Genomic DNA, 18,500 nt, shown 5'->3' with positions numbered 1-18,500 from the left:
TTTATCTACACCAAGGACGCTTATTACTATGTTGTCTATATGGCAGTCTGGAGGATGTTCAAATGACGGTATGTCTGTGCGATTCCCCTGCGTGAACAATTTATTGAGCGCGAAATTTAAAACATAGGCTTTTGTTTTGATACCTCCAATTGCCCCCCCCCCCCCCCCCCCTCCCATGAACCATGGACCTTGCCGGTGGTGGGGTGGCTTGCGTGCCTCAGCGATACAGATAGCCGTACCGTAGGTGCAACCACAGCGGAGGGGTATCTGTTGAGAGGCCAGACAAACGTGTGGCTCCTGAAGAGGGGCAGCAGCCTTTTCAGTAGTTGCAGGGGCAACAGTCTGGATGGTTGGCTAATCTGGCCTTGTAACTATAACCAAAACGGCCTTGCTGTGTTGGTATTGCGAACGGCTGAAAGCAAGGGGAAACTACGGCTGTAATTTTTCCCGAGGGCATGCAGCTTTACTGTATGGTTAAATGATGATGGTGTCCTCTTGGGTAAAATATTCCGGAGGTAAAATAGTCCCCCATTCGGATCTCCGGGCGGGGACTACTCAAGAGGATGTCGTTATAAGGAGAAAGAAAACTGGCGTTCTACGGATCGGAGCGTGGAATGTCAGATCTCTTAATCGGGCGGTAGGTTAGAAAATTTAAAAAGGGAAATGGATAGGTTAAAGTTAGATATAGTAGGAATTAGTGAAGTTCGGTGGCAGGAGGAACAAGACTTCTGGTCAGGTGACTACAGGGTTATAAACACAAAATCAAATAGGGGTAATGCAGGAGTAGGTTTAATAATGAACAGGAAAATAGGAATGCGGGTAAGCTACTACAAACAGCATAGTGAACGCATTATTGTGGCAAAGATAGATACGAAGCCCACACCTACTACAGTAGTACAAGTTTATATGCCAACTAGCTCTGCAGATGGCGAAGAAATTGAAGAAATGTATGATCAAATAAAAGAAATGATTGAGATAGTGAGGGGGAGACGAAAATTTAATAGTCATGGGTGACTGTAATTCGAGTGTAGGAAAAGGGAGAGAAGCAAACGTAGTAGGTGAATATGGATTGGGCCTAAGAAATGAAAGAGGAAGTCGCCTTGTAGAATTTTGCACAGAGCACAACTTAATCATAGCTAATACATGGTTTAAGAATCATGAAAGAAGGTTGTATACATGGAAGAACCCTGGAGATACTAAACGGTATCAGATAGATTATATAATGGTAAGACAGAGATTTAGGAACCAGGTTTTAAATTGTAAGACATTTCCAGGGGCAGATATAGACTCTAACCACAATCTGTTGGTGATGACCTGTAGAGTAAAACTGAAGAAACTGCAAAAAGGTGGGAATTTAAAGAGATGGGACCTGGATAAACTGAAAGAATCAGAGGTTGTACAGAGTTTCAGGGCGAGCATAAGGGAACAATTGATAGGAATGGGGGAAAGAAATACAGTCGAAGAAGAATGGGTAGCTTTGAGGGATGAAGTAGTGAAGGCAGCAGAAATCAAGTAGGTAAAAATACGAGGGCTTGTAGAAATCCTTGGGTAACAGAAGAAATATTAAATTTAATTGATGAAAGGAGAAAATATAAAAATGCAGTAAATGAAGCAGGCAAAAAGGAATACAAACGTCTCAAAAATGAGATCGACAGGAAGAGCAAAATGGCTAAGCACGGATGGCTAGAGGACAAATGTAAGGATGTAGAGGCTTATCTCACTAGGGGTAAGATAGATACTGCCTACAGGAAAATTAAAGAGACCTTTGGAGATAAGAGAATCACTTGCATGAGCATAAAGAGCTCAGATGGAAATCCAGTTTTAAGCAAAGAAGGGAAAGCAGAAAGGTGGAAGGAGTATATAGAGGGTCTATACAAGGTCGATGTACTTAAGGACAATATTATGGAAATGGAAGAGGATGTAGATGAAGATAAAATGGGGGATACGATATTGCGTGAAGAGTTTGACAGAGCAGTGAAAGACCTGAGATGAAACAAGGCCCCCGGAATAGACAACATTCCATTGGAACTACTGACGGGCTTGGGAGAGCCAGTCCTGACAAAACTCTACCATCTGGTGAGCAAGATGTATGAAACAGGCGAAATACCCTCAGACTTCAAGAAGAGTATAATAATTCCAATCCCAAAGAAAGCAGATGCTGACAGATGTGAAAATTACCGAACACGAATTCTTTGCAGACGAATGGAAAAACTAGTAGAAGCCGACATCGGGAAAGATCAGTTTGGATTCCGTAGAAATACTGGAACACGTGAGGCAATACTGACCTTACGACTTATCTTAGAAGAAAGATTAAGGAATGGCAAACCTACGTTTCTAGCATCTGTAGACTTAGAGAAAGCTTTTGGCAATGTTGACTGGAATACTCTGTTTCAAATTCTGAAGGTGGCAGGGGTAAAATACAGGGAGCGAAAGGCTATTTACAATTTGTACGGAAACCAGATGGCAGTTATAACAGTCGAGGGACATGAAAGGGAAGCAGTGGTTGGGAAGGCACTGAGACAGGGTTGTAGCCAATCCCCGATGTTATTCAATCTGTATATTGAGCAAGCAGTAAAGGAAACAGAAGAAAAATTCGGAGTAGGTATTAAAATCAATGGAGAAGAAATAAAAACTTTGAGGTTCGCCGATGACATTTAAATTCTGTCAGAGACAGCAAAGGACTTGGAAGAGCAGTTGAATGGAATGGACAGTGTCTTGAAAGGAGGATATAAGATGAACATCAACAAAAGCAAAACGAGGATAATGGAATGTAGTCGAATTAAGTCGGGTGATGCTGAGGGAATTAAATTAGGAAATGAGACACTTAAAGTAGTAAAGGAGCTTTGCTATTTGGGGAGCAAAATAACTGATGATGGTCGAAGTAGAGAGGATATAAAATGTAGACTGGCAATGGCAAGGAAAGCGTTTCTGAAGAAGAGAAATTTGTTAACATCGAGTATAGATTTAAGTGTTGGGAAGTCTTTTCTGAAAGTATTTGTATGGAGTGTAGCCATGTATGGAAGTGAAATATGGACGATAAATAGTTTGGACAAGAAGGGAATAGAAGCTTTCGAAATGTGGTGCTAGAGAAGAATGCTGAAGATTAGATGGGTAGATCACATAACTAATGAGGAAGTATTGAATAGGTTTGGGGAGAAGAGAGGTGACCAGAAGAAGGGATCGGTTGGTAGGACATGTTCTGAGGCATCAAGGGATCACCAATTTAGCAACGAAGGGCAGCGTGCAGGGTAAAAATCGTAGAGGGAGACCAAGAGATGAAGAAGCTTGCACAGGATAGAGTAGCATGGAGAGCTGCATCACACCAGTCTCAGAACTGAAGACCACAACAGCATCATACTTTTGTATAACAAATACTGTAGCCTGTTTATTTTTCTGTATGTTGGCAGCGTGGTAGACTGCATTAATAACTCTGACAGCGCTGTGCGCACTCTGTAAGTGACTCTGTGGCTGGTCAGACTTGCAGTTGGAGGTGATCAGCCAGCAGTGATGGAAGTTGTGAGTGAGTAGTCAGCAGTGATGGGGGTTAGAGGTTAATAATTAGCAGTGTTGGAAGTTTGCAGTATTAGCGCGAGCGGAGAATCTGAATGTATATCCGTCATTGAGATTTATTACGGATGATTATATAACTTTTTAAACTGGTTGTCACATTCTTAAGGTAAATACATTGTTTGCTCTGCAACAAAATCTTTCTTTTGCTAACCACATGCCTATCAGTAGTTAGATACTTCAGTAGTTAGAATCTTTTATGTAGCAGGCAGTACTGGTGCTTGCAGCATTGCTGTACTTCGTGTAATGATGATTTTTGTGAGGTAAGTGGCTTATGAAATGTATAGGTTATTGTTAGGTTTCCTACTAATTCAGGGCCATTCTTTTGTATTAATTATTTGAAGTCAGGTTATCATTTTTGAGCAGTCAGATTGCGTTACGCTAGAATATTGTGCGTCAGTGTTGAAATGATAAAGAATAGCAAAGAGAAAGTAGGCTCAGTACGTTAATTTCACTCAGCAGTTTAAGAACACTGAGTAAGCAGTTTAAGTAAAACCATATTTAGAAGTTTCACCTTCTCAGTTATTTCAGTTTAAGTTAGCAAATTTATTTTATAAGGAACTTTCACTTTTTTGACTTCAGTTGCAATCCTCCAGAAGCTAATGCCATAGCACAAAATTTAGTGGAAGAATGAGAATTATGCTATCTTCCCTCTATGCGGGACAACACAGTGGTAGAGATTTCTGAGTGAAAAGCAGGCAGAAGTATGATTTTTGGGTAAATTATCCACAGACTGACGCCATCTGACTTTTTTATCCATATAGATGCACAAGAACTACATACGCATAGCCTCATTCTGTGTATGCTGATTGATATCTACTTATGACACACGTAAGTCATTTTTATTTGATTGGAATTCTGGAAGACGAGGTTTTGCAAGATTAAAAGGTTTCTCCCACTACCTATGGTCCTTACCAAGGTCGGGTGGCTTGCATGTCTGCGATAAAATAGCCAAACTGAAGGAGCGGCCACATTAGAAGGGTACTGTATCTTCTGGGAGGTCAGGCACTCATGTGGTTCCTAAAAAGGGACTACAGACTTTTCAGTACTTTCAAGGGCACCGGTCCGGATGTTTCACTGATTTGTCCTTGTAACATTAAACAACATAACCTTCCTATGTTGGTACTGGCTTTCTTCTTGGTAAAATATTCCAGAGGCAAAATAGTCCCCAATCCCTATCTTCAGCCGGAAACTACTCTGGAGGATGTCATCACCAGGAAGAACTAAACACGTCATCTGTGGTTCTGAGAGTGGAATTCTAGACCCCGTAATCAAGTATGTATATTGGAGAATAGGAAACAGATGGGCTGAGGTAAGATATAGCGGGAATTCGTGAATTATGGCTGCCGGAAGAACAGGACTTGTGTTCAGATCAGTACAGGGTTATCTATAGAAAATCAAACAGAATCAGTGTTAGAGCAGGTCTAATAATTAATAAGAAAACGGGAATGCGCATAAGCTGCTATGAATATCATAGTGAGCACATCACAGTAATCAAGGCAGACATGAAGCAGATAACTACCACATTATTAAAGCTGTTATGCATTTGTCTACTAGCTACGCAAATGATGAAGAAACTGAAACAACGTATGATGAGATAACAGAAATTATTCAAATACTTCAGAAAGAGGGAAGTTTACTTATAATGGGGGATTGACATTTGATATCAGTAAAAGGACAAGAAGAAAAAGTAGTAGGAGAACGTGGACTGGTGGAGAGGAATGAAGCCACCTATTAGAACTTTGACCGAGCACAATTAAATCATTTATAACATTTGGTTTCAAAATGGTGAAAGAAGATTGTAGCTTAGAAGAGACCTACAGACAGAGGAGGGGTTTAAATGTACTACGCACTGGTTAAGCAGAGATTTGTAAATTAGAATGAAGACTAAAACATTTCCAGGAAAGATGTGGACGCTGACCGTAATTGATTGGGAATAAGCTACACCTTAAAATTGAAGAAATTGCAGAAAGGTAGGAAATTAAGTAGATGGAAGTTGAATAAGTTGAAAGAATCAGAGATTTTTAGAGTTTCAAATGGAATATTGGGCAACGATTGACTGAAACCAAAGTAAGGAAAACAATATAAGACAGATGGGTAGCTTTGAGAGATGGAATAGTGAATGCAACAGCGGATCAAAACGGTAAAAAGACAATACTCAGTAGATATATTTGGATAAGTTTTATTGAATGTAACTGACAGAAGAATACATAAAACTACAGCAGACGAAGCGGGGCAAGGGGATACGTACTTCTATATAATGGGTTGATAGGAAGTGCAAACTGGCAAAGTAAGAATGACTAGAAGATGAATGCAAGGCTGTAGAAACATGTATGACTATGGGAAAGACAGATCCAACGTATAGGACATTTAAATAGATCATAACAGAAATGAGAATCACTTGTGTGAATACTAAGAGCTCAGATGGCAAGCCAGCACAAAGTAAGGAAGGGGAGGCTGGGAAATGGAAGGAATACACAGAAGGTCTATAAAAGGGGAACAAACTTAAACGCATCCCCTGGAGTGGGAGCCATTACCTCAGAATTATTCAGGTCCTTGGGAGAGTGAACCATGGCAAAACTATACCACCTTGTATGCAAGGTATGTGAGACAGATGAAATACTCTCATACTTCAAAAGAATGTAATAAATAATTTCTGTTCCACAGAGAGATAGTACTGAAACGTATAATATTACAGTACCATCAGTTTAATAACTCTTAACTGCAGAATACTGACATGAATTATATACAGAATAATGGAAAGACTAGTAGAAGTTGACATCGGGGAGGATCAGTTTGGATTCCGGAGAAATGTAGGAACACGCGAAGCCATGCTGACCCTACGACTTGGATTTGGACATAGGTAACCGACGTTCATTGCACTTGTAGAGTTAGAGAAAGATTTTGACAATGTTGAATGGAATACATTTGTAGATATTTTGAAGGTTTTAGGGGTAAAATACAAATAGTGAAATGTTATCTACAACTTGTATGCGAACCAGATCGCACTTACAAGAATCAAAGGGCGTCATAAGAAAGTAGTAGTTGATAAGGAAATGAGACAGGATTGTAGCTTGTCAGTCAGTCTATACATTCAACAAGGGGTGAAGGAAACCTAGGAGAAATTTGGTTAGGGTTTTAAATTTGAGGGAGAATAAATAAAAACATTGTGATTACATGCAACAATGGACACGACAGGGCAAAGATCATGTCTCACTTTACTTTTGGTCAAAATGATACAGGTATCCATGGTCGGTACAAATATAATTCTTCCAGCATATACGATATTATTTATTTTGAGACGAAGTCAGTGGGCAACTGAAAATATGTTATGTTTGGTTTTTGCATACGTTGCTGCACACATACGCAGCCACAAAACCATTAAATCAATATTACCGGAACATGAGAATCCACTAGTCATCATCACTGACCATAAGACAAAGCACTTTAATATTGTAAATTCACCTGATGAAAGTTCAGTTAGTTTCGAATACTGTACAGTGACATGTCATCGATGGTTGTCGCCCCAAAAAGTGTATTTTGTCACATTTTCTTCTACGACATCTTGAGCAAGGCATTAATTATCCTATTCCATTGCATAGAAGTTGTACTGTTGTCAGTAACCAGTCACATGTGTTGGATGAACTTTAGGTCTTTTAACCATGATTGTTTGAACATTTCGTGAAGGTTTAAAGTAACTGTTAATGTTCTATACTACAGTGCACACTGTGAATGCAGAACATTGTGATTAATATCTCAATTATAAGTTTCATAATAAAGAAATAAACACAGCTGAGAATGCCTTACCTTATAACAATTAAAATTAGGCTCACTTTGCTTGTATAACATAGTTTTTATTGTTATTCACAGGCAGAACAGTCCTAGTTAGCCTATATAAAAATCATTACTCATAATGTTTCCGCAACCAAAGTGAACTCGATACGCAGAAACGTCCACAAAGAATATATAACATCTCAAGATGAACAGAAAATGCTGGAAACTCGTCACCCTTCAAAGAAATAATTTTTTTTCAACACTTTTCACTGGTAGTTGCGATTCCAGTATAATCTAAAGTTCGCTCTGCTCACGTAATTCCTTATTCTGTAAAGGATAAAATATTATTTCATTGAATTGTTTCCACTAGTCATCACTGTAGTAATAACGTGCTGAATGAAACAAGCAAAAGCGTCGTATCTGGTATTCCTGTATGGTGCTGCATATTTGATGCGCACGTACTGCATTACAATTTGTGAAAATGTGTACACTTACCGCAGCCGCAGCAGCCGCTGTGACAGGAACCTGCTGGAAGGCAAGCGTCTGTATGAGCCGGCAAAATGACGTCTCTTTGACCGGTAGCTAACCGATGGCACAGCTCAGCTCCTTCGTGCGGTTGCCAACATCTTGACTGCCGATCTGGCATTTGTAATAGCAGGGGTGTCGCAGAGAGTGAAACACATTTGAACAGCGCGGGGCACTTTTAAGGTTCACTTTCTGGTTCGGCCTTCGCCTGCGAGAATTCGTAGAACTCCAGCTGTGTGTTAAAGCAATGTGGTAACTACTGGGCTACTTCATTTTTTTTTCATCTTTTGTGGGAGATTAAATTTTAAATGAGGAGTTTTCAATGTATTTAGAAAAAAAGCTTTCTGCGTTGTACTAGGGCTGTGCTAAAAGTTGCCCACTAGGCAGCGAAATCTTTTTGTGGTAAGACCTACATTTTCTTTTCGAAGTAATCGTGTTTTGAAGCAATGTACACTCATGTTCAGAAAAAAAACTGGACAAACAGAACACCTTGTACGACTAGAGATAGAATATTCATATTCACAGGACACATACTTTACTACGTTCTGCAAAAATGATTAGCATTTCAGCATGTGCCCTGTTGCCTATTAGGCGCCGGGTCCGCCGTGGGCCCTGATAACTTGTTCTATGCGTGATGGCATCGACGCGTATAAGGCGCGAATGGCGTACTGTGATGCAGCCATCAGTACTGCATTCACCTGGTTCCAAAGTCCATTTGTGGTGGTCGGCATTGTGTCAAAGCGCTGCACCCATCGTTTCACCATATCTCACACATTTTCGATTGGCGACAAGTCTGCTGATCTGGCGGGCCAGGGCAAAAGGCTGACATCCTGTGACACCAAGAAGACACGTGTTCGTGCTGCAACATGTGATAGTGCATTGTTTTGCTGAAAAATGACGTCTCGCGTGTTGTCACAAAGGGTATGGCTACCGACCGTAGGATGTCATACTGTTCACAGCACCATGGACACGCACTAACTGTGGCTTGTCATTGTACCCAATAGCACCCCACACCAAAAGGGCTGGAATTGGCACTGTATGACTTCTGCGAATGCAGTCACTGTGATGTCGCTCCCTTGTCTGTGGCGCACCAAAATGCGGCTATCATTTTCAAACAAAAAGAACCAGGATTCGTCCCCAACACTATCTGATGCCATTTCCGTCCACAGTGACGCCGTTTGATACACCATTGTCGCAAAGCGTGTTTCTGCATATTTGTCAAACGTAGACAGAAAAATGGACGACGCGCTCGTAACGCAAACCATAACAAACGGCAACGGACTGTAGCCCCTGATAGTGTACGATGTGTTACACCGTTCCACTGCTGCGCCAGAACCGAGGAGGACGCAGATCTGTCCTGCAATGCCATTCGGATGAGGTGTCGATGATCTCGTGTGGTTGTCTGGTTGGTGCGACATGACCCATCTCGTCGTTTTCCACGGTTTTCCGTGAACCATTCTGCACACACTCGTTGCACTGCCGAGACACTTCGTCCCACACGACCACTTATTTCCCGGATGAATGCATCACATTCTCTCATGCCAATAGTGCCTCCTCTTTCAAATTCACTAATTTGACGGTGCGGTTCGCGCATACATCTGTGAGGCACCCTCACGTCTGCTAAATCCATTACCTGCGGTTTATAGTGACAACTATAGCCGCAGGCACATTTTACCAGTGGGTGGCGATGCGCCGCGACATCGATGTCAGGCCACGTCTTACGCATTTTTACAATAATGGGACAGATGATTCGTACAGGATTCGCCAGCAATTTCATCTCTTGTGAAGTAATTAATAAGAAGAATTCCAGATTGCATACCATACAACATTGTTCGTAACTTTTTCGGCAAATCAATGGACTTCACTTTCTAAACTGTCATACAATTTGGATTAAAGAATCCAAAATAAAAAAATTGTAAATGAAAATCACAATATTGGGTATGTATTAAGTCGTTTAGTTACCCAGTTTTTGGCTTACAAGGCTATCATCAGTCTTCAACTGACTGTCATCGTCAAAGAAGTTGCAATATTTGCAAACAACAGAGATAAACGATGTTACTCATCTAGACCAAGGCACAGACAGTCACAAAATCTCATATTTGACAGTGCACTGGTATGCACTTAAAAAGGTAAAAAGTTGAACTAATTTATAAAGGGGGCAAACCAGGAAAAACGCCGGTCGGGGTGGCCGATCGGTTCTAGGCGCTACAGTCTGAAACCGCGTGACCGCTACGGTCGCAGGTTCGAATCCTACCTCGGGCATGGATGTGTGTGATGGCCTTAGGTTAGTTAGGTTTAAGTAGTTCTAAGTTCTAGGGGACTGATGACCTCAGAAGTTAAGTCCCATACTGCTCAGAGCCACATGAACCAGGAAAAACGATAACACCAAACTCGAAAAACAGTGCCTATATAATAACTTACATTAATAATCCTAATAAAATAAAATTATTACTTGAGAGGAATACTAAGTAATAGCTTGAAGAGGTATTACATACGGAAAAAGACACAGAAAAAGAGTAAAAGATAGAGCTGACAAGTGTAAAAACTATATATATGGAGTACATAGACCATAAGAACAAATGAAGGAATAGAGGAGAATAAAGGAACTGAAAGGAGTAGATAGAGTGGGAAGCATTGTCATACTGTGAGGAGCGGAACTATTTAGCTGTGTTTGGTCATTTAATATTAAACCGTCACTGAGAGTCGGAATTTGTTGATTTCCAGGACTACCAGTAGGTTGAGTTTTTCTCCCTTATTTGATGAGCTGAAGTAGTGGGACTGTGGCTAGTACCTGTGGCCACCACTCAGTACATACTCAGAAAATGTGTTACGGTATGATAATTTCATTTTATCCAACTCAACGATACATACGACTATCATTTCCAGCAGAATGACCTCCACCGTGTCAAGCGGCACGGATTTTTAAATGCGGAACCAAACTTGGGCTTTTCGCTGATGACAGCCTGAAAGCCATGGGTCAACACCTTCATGTGGATGAAATATTCCTTCACTTTTAAAAAGCATTTCATTCAACACCACATCAATGATTATGAACCAAAATACGGTTATATTGGGTATGAAATGAAACGTGTCACTGGACTGAACATTTCAGGGTAGGGAGGACGTAGCATGTTATCTTGGATGGAGCTAATCGACAGAAGTAGCAGTAATTTCAAATGTGCCTCAAGGAAGTGTTTTGGGGCCTTGGCAAAAAACGTTAATAGTGGTCTCAGACTTTTTGATGATTATACAGTTATCTGTAATGAAGCACTAATCGAAAAAAAATTCACAAATATTCGGCCAGATCACGATAAGATTTTAAAGTGGTGCAAAACTTGATAACTCGTTGTAAATCTCCAGAATCGTAAAATTGTGCGATTCGAAAAACGCAGAAAAGTATTGCCGTGCGACTACAACAACAATGGGTGTAGCAGTCTGTAGGGATGTGAAGTGGAGTGATCACACACTCTCAGTCGTAGGTAAGGCAGACTTCATTCACGTCATACAGTACTAACAGGGGACGCTGATCGTACCCCAACGAACGATGGCACTAACGGTCATGGGTTTGCTTGAGCTACGGGAGAGCGCTACGGCCATTTTTTTAAAAAAAGAATTGACATATGTTTGAAGAATGACTTCAGCTATCCAGTGAAGGCTTACCTGCAAGATTTCGAGGAACAATATTTCGTGAATAATCTTTAAATACACTGCCGGAAAAAAATTAGTAGTCACGGAAAGACGACGTCGATATTGATTCGATGGCAATATATGCCACGTGGAGTAGACGTGCTGAGAATGGTTTCAACGTCATCTGCCAACAGATAGTGCAGTGGCATAGCTACCAGAGCCCCATCTGTGTCTACCCTTTAATATGGAATGCTCATAGCCACAAGGCTCAGTGTGGTTCAAATGGCTCTGAGCACTATGGGACTTATATCTGAGGTCATCAGTCCCCTTGAACTTATAACTTCTTACACCTAACTAACCTAAGGACATCACACACGTCCATGCCCGAGGCAGGATTCGAACCTGTGACCGTAGCAGTGGCGCGGTTCCGGACTGAAGTGTCTAGAACCGCTCGACCACCGCGGCCGGCCTCGATGTGGTGGAAGCATGTAAAGCAAGCAGGCAAGTTTGCTACGGAGGCACTTTTGCTACCTACATTCAGCTGAGAGAGTTTGAAAGGGATCAAACTTTGGCCTTCCGAGTGATTGGATGGTCCTTTCGGAGAATTGCCACGCAAGTTGGGTATACTGCGACAGCTGTGCAACAATATTGGTATCAGTGGTCACGTGAACATTCTCTCACACACACACAGGTTTTTCCATGTTTTTTCGGGCTCCTGTATGTAGACGTAGATGTACCCCTGTATGCTTAAATCTCTTCAGCGTAATGAAGGAACATTTCAAACGACCGTGGACCCAGCCACATGTTCCCAATGTTGTTTCGAGTACGCTGCAGAAGTTTAGCCGGGAAGCCCTTGCGCATCATCCATACAGTCCTGACTTTTCCCTATGCGGTCTTCATATTTTTGGACCCATAAAGAAAGACATTCGTTGCCTCCAATTTGCTTCGGATGAAGCTGTGCGCACGTACGTAAATCACGTTCCCGTAGGCAACGGGAAACGTATTTCCATGAAGTCACTGATCGTCTCGTCTTACAGTGGGATACATATATTAACAGTTGCTGAGAATACTTTTAAAAGAACAAACAGTTTACTTACATTTTCCAGCTGTCTCTTTTTCTTTTGACTGCCTTTTATATATTATAAACATAATGCTACTTGTAGTACTAGGACATGATCCAGTAGACCTGAAACTAACAACACGTAGGACTGTCTATTGGCCTTATTTAGGAAATGTGAATAAAGTAGAGATTAGACGACGCAGAATAGACACCGAATTAAATAAGAGCATGTATAACGAATGACAGAAGATTTAGTACTAAACTAAAACTAAACTCCGCGCGAACAGGCCATGAAAGTCCAACTACCAACACAGTGAAAAAATCGTAGTAGAGTTCATCGGGTTCTTCTGCGTCTCAAAGAACGGAGGAGGATGAAGTAATTAACACCAACAAGTAGATTAATTCAGTTCGTAAGGAACATGGACCTTATTCCACATTCCTATATAGATCTGAACAGAAACACGAAAACATGTATCATTGCATGGCTATTGGAGTTCCTGAACAAGCAATATACGAATGCAGGGAACAGGACAATCGTAACAAGCTGAATAGAACAGCTGTAGTGCTGAGAGTGTACATATTATTAAAGAGCTATTTTTTACAAAAAATTATAAATATTCTTTCTCCGATTTGGACGAATACCAAGATCTCAAAGCAAAGAGGCGATAGGCGGTGCAACGTGTGAGTCACCAGCAACACACACTTTAGATTTAATACAAAATTCCGCTCTAGATGTAACAGTTATGTTTGTTCATGTTTTCTCCCTTCTCTCTTTAAGTCAAGGAAACGATAAGAACAGTGTAATTCACATACGCGTAGTCAAAGCATGCAGTTACAGTAGCGATAGTTGCAGGTAGATATTTAAATTACGTTTTATTTAAGCTAAAAAGCAATGCGTACACGTTGTGTTGAGAGAATTCATTGTGAAATACGACGTTCTCTAGTCTTTAGACAGCAGATTAACAAAAATAAAGAAGTGAATAGTAAAATAATACCGTGGTTAAAATAAATGTTGCATAATGCTTTATTGTCTGTACAGGACAAAATAGGAAACAAAACTGATAACTGATTTTGTTTTGGCAGGTACAGTCATAAGAAAACAAAAATAAATAAATAAACACATTTCCGCGTCATAAACTCAAAAAAAACAACAGAATCCACTGCAAAAACTACACTTTCTTCGCACCGTCATCTTACATAAGACATTGTTTATGAACCAACTGGCCCTCCTCGTAATTGAGGACACTTCTGAATGCGGTTAATCATACACTTTACCAAATAGTGCAGATAAACCTGTGGGATATTGTCTCATTCTTCCACAGTGGCCTCTGTGATACCCTGTGAGATCAATGGTGCAACAGGATGATTGCAAACCGTTTGTTTTAACGTGGTCCATGCATTATCAATATAGTTGGGTTCTGGAGAATATGGAGGCCACTCCATCCGACTGATTTTATGCTCCGCTAGGAAAGTGTTCGCACAGCTCGCATTATCCAGGGCTGGTTTTCTGAGCATCTGCTCTACCCACCACAGTCACCAGATCTCAGTGTTATTGAGTCTCTGTTGACCACTTTGGAGAGAAGGGTGCAGGATCGCTATCCACCTACATCATAGTTGTCTGAACTTGCCGCTATATCGCGAGACAAATGGTATAAGATACACTACTGGCCATTAAAATTGTTACAGCAATAAGAAATGCAGATGATAAACGGCTATTCCTTTAACAAATATATTATACTAGAACTGAAATGTGATTACGAAATGGTTCAAATGGCTCTGAGCACTATAGGACTTAACTGCTGAGGCCATCAATCCCCTAGACTTAGAACTACTGAAACCTAACTAACCTAAGGACATCACACACATCCATGTCCGAGGCAGGATTCTAACCTGCGACCGTAGTGGTCGTGCTGTTGAAGACTGTGGGGCCTAGAACCGCTCGGCTAATCCGGCCGGCCCATGTGATTACATTTTCACGCAATTTGGGTGCATAGAGCCTGAGAAATCAGTACCCAGAACAACCACCTCTAGCCGCAATAACGGCCTTGATACGCCTGAGCTTTGAGTCAAACAGAGCATGGATGGCGTGTACAGGTACAGCTGCCCATGCAGCTTCAACACGATACCACAGTTCATCAAGAGTAGTGACTGGCGTATTGTGACGAGCCAGTTGCTCGGCCACCATTGACCAGACGTTTTCAATTGGTGAGAGATCTGGAGAATGCCCTGGCCAGGGCAGCAGTCGAACATTTTCTGTATCCAGAAAGCCCGCACAGAACCTGCAACATGCGGTCGTGCATTATCCTGCTGAAATGTAGGGTTTCGTAGGGATCGAATGAAGGATAGAGCCACGGGTCGTAACACATCTGAAAGGTAACGTCCACTGTTCAAAGTGCCGTCAATGTGAACAAGAGGTGACCAAGACGTGTAATCAATGGCACCCCATACCATCACGCCAGGTGATACTCCAGTATGTGGATGACGAATACACTCTTCCAATGTGCGTTCACCACGATGTCGCCAAACACGGGTGCGACAGTCATGATGCTGTAAACAGAACCTGGATTCATCCGAAAAAATGACGTTTTGCCATTCGTGCACCCAGGTTCGTCGTTGAGTACACCATCGCAGGCGCTGCTGTCTGTGATGCAACGTCAAGGGTAACCGCAGCCATGGTCTCTGGGCTGATAGTCCATGCTGCTGCAAACGTCGTCAAATTGTTCGTGCAGATGGCTGTTATCTTGCAAACGTCCCCATTTGTTGACTCAAGGATCGAGACGTGGCTGCACGATCTGTTACAGCCATACGGGTAAGATGCCTATCATCTCGACTGCTAGCCATACGAGGCCGTTGGGATCCAGCACGGCGTTCCGTATTACCCTCCTGAACCCACCGATTCCATATTCTGCTAACAGTCATTGGATATCGACTAACGGGAGCAGCAATGTCGTGATACGATAAACCACGATCGCAATACGCTACAATCCGACCTTTATCAAAGTCGGAAACGTGATGGTACGCATTTCTCCTCCTTACACGAGGCACCACATCAACGTTTCACCAGGCATTGCCGGTCAATTGCTGTTTGTGTACGAGAAATCGGTTGGAAACTTTCCTCATGTCAGCACGATGTACACTCCTGGAAATGGAAAAAAGAACACATTGACACCGGTGTGTCAGACCCACCATACTTGCTCCGGACACTGCGAGAGGGCTGTACAAGCAATGATCACACGCACGGCACAGCGGACACACCAGGAACCGCGGTGTTGGCCGTCGAATGGCGCTAGCTGCGCAGCATTTGTGCACCGCCGCCGTCAGTGTCAGCCAGTTTGCCGTGGTATACGGAGCTCCATCGCAGTCTTTAACACTGGTAGCATGCCGCGACAGCATGGACGTGAACCGTATGTGCAGTTGACGGACTTTGAGCGAGGGCGTATAGTGGACATGCGGGAGGCCGGGTGGACGTACCGCCGAATTGCTCAACACGTGGGGCGTGAGATCTCCACAGTACATCGATGTTGTCGCCAGTGGTCGGCGGAAGGTGCACGTGCCCGTCGACCTGGGACCGGACCGCAGCGACGCACGGATGCACGCCAAGACCGTAGGATCCTACGCAGTGCCGTAGGGGACCGCACCGCCACTTCCCAGCAAATTAGGGACACTGTTGCTCCTGGGGTATCGGCGAGGACCATTCGCAACCGTCTCCATGAAGCTGGGCTACGGTCCCGCACACCGTTAGGCCGTCTTCCACTCACGCCCCAACATCGTGCAGCCCGCCTCCAGTGGTGTCGCGACAGGCGTGAATGGAGGAACGAATGGAGACGTGTCGTCTTCAGTGATGAGAGTCGCTTCTGCCTTGGTGCCAATGATGGTCGTATGCGTGTTTGGCGCCGTGCAGGTGAGCGCCACAATCAGGACTGCATACGACCAAGGCACACAAGGCCAACACCCGGCATCATGGTGTGGGGAGCGATCTCCTACACTGGCCATGCACCTGTGGTGATCGTCGAGGGGACACTGAATAGTGCATGGTACATCCAAACCGTCATCGAACCCATCGTTCTACCATTCCTAGACCGGCAAGGGAACTTGCTGTTCCAACAGGACAATGCACGTCCGCATGTATCCCGTGCCACCCAACGTGCTCTAGAAGGTGTAAGTCAACTACCCTGGCCAGCAAGATCTCCGGATTTGTCCCCCGTTAAGCATGTTTGGGACTGGATGAAGCGTCGTCTCACGCAGTCTGCACGTCCAGCACGAACGCTGGTCCAACTGAGGCGCCAGGTGGAAATGGCATGGCAAGCCGTTCCACAGGACTACATCCAGCATCTCTACGATCGTCTCCATGGGAGAATAGCAGCCTGCATTGCTGCGAAAGGTGGATATACACTGTACTAGTGCCGACATTGTGCATGCTCTGTTGCCTGTGTCTATGTGCCTGTGGTTCTGTCAGTTTGATCATGTGATGTATCTGATACCAGGAATGTGTCAATAAAGTTTCCCCTTCCTGGGACAATGAATTCACGGTGTACTTATTTCAATTTCCAGGAGTGTAGGTGTCGCCACCGGCCCCAACCTTGTGTGAATGCTCTGAAAAGCTAATCATTTGCATATTACAGCATCTTCTTCCTGTCAGTTAAATTTCGCGTCTGTAGCACATCACCTTCGCGGTGTAGCAATTTTAATGGCCAGTAGTGTACATTTGGAAACCATACAGAATCTGTATTGGTCAATTCCGAGGTGACTGGAACCTGTCTTGAATGCCAACGGTTTTCCTATATCATATTAGGCACGCTAATGTGTTGTGTTTTTGCTATTTTCATAGTTTTGCCTACATGCTACTGTGAAATGCACGGCAGAACGTACGTATCATGGTACGTTACATTAAGGTTTTTTTCCTGTTCCAGTCACGTATGGAGAGCGGGAAGAATGACTACTTAAATGACTCTAAGCTTTCTGTAGTTAGTCCAGTATAGTCTTCACGATTTATACGGGAGTGATTCGTAAGGATATGAAGAATTTCCCTAGATCCTTCACTTAATAATGGCTTTTGCGGGATAACTGGCCTCTATCTTCAAGCGTCAACCATTTCAGGATTTTAGACGTTTTCGTGACAGTTTCCCTAGAACCAAACGATCCTAAGACAATTCGTGCCACCCTTCTTTGTATTAGTCAACGTATCCCGGCAGTCCTATCTGGTACTGTTTCCACACGAGTCACCGATGTTCTACAATGGGATACATGGATGATTTATAAATAGTCACCTGTGTTGACTGGCTGCATTTTCCCAGTACCCTGCCAATGCACCAAAGTCTGTCACCTGCCTTACCTACGACTGAGCCTATGGGATCACTCCATTTCATAAACCAAACAAAATTGTTACACTTAGATTCTTCTACGAATCTAGAGGTTTCAATTGTGACTCATTGATATTGTGGTATTAGAATGCCAAGAGGGAAATTCAGTCCTGCTATTCCCTGGTATGAATCTCTCTCTCTCTCTCTCTCTCTCTATCTCTCTCTCTTTCTCACATACACAACCTTCCTCTCTCTCTCTCTCTCTCTCTCTCTCTCACACACACACACACACACACACACACACACACACACACAGACACACACACATAATGTATGGAGAATGTCGCTTCTAAAACCAGAACATTAGAACATTTCTTAGTTTCTCCTTCCTTGAGCAGTCAAATCAGTGAAGGTGGTAATGCTGTCATATTATGTCACGAGATCGTTAATAGCGTCCTTTTTGTGTAGTGAGTCCTACTGTCAGTCACACTCTTTATGTCACTGTGCTAACCCCATTGTCACGATTAAGTAAGAAAGGCTATAAATAAATTGGTAGATAATTACTGTATCGTTAGTAACCCTGACTTCCTTTCCCATCCTTCCCTAATCCGATGAAACCGATGACCTCGCTGTTTGGTTCCCACTCC

This window comes from Schistocerca gregaria, chromosome X (assembly GCF_023897955.1).
Source record: "Schistocerca gregaria isolate iqSchGreg1 chromosome X, iqSchGreg1.2, whole genome shotgun sequence".
Taxonomy (NCBI): Eukaryota; Metazoa; Arthropoda; class Insecta; order Orthoptera; family Acrididae; genus Schistocerca; species Schistocerca gregaria.
The sequence above is the reverse complement of the archived record's forward strand: the minus strand, read 5'-3'. Positions refer to the sequence as shown.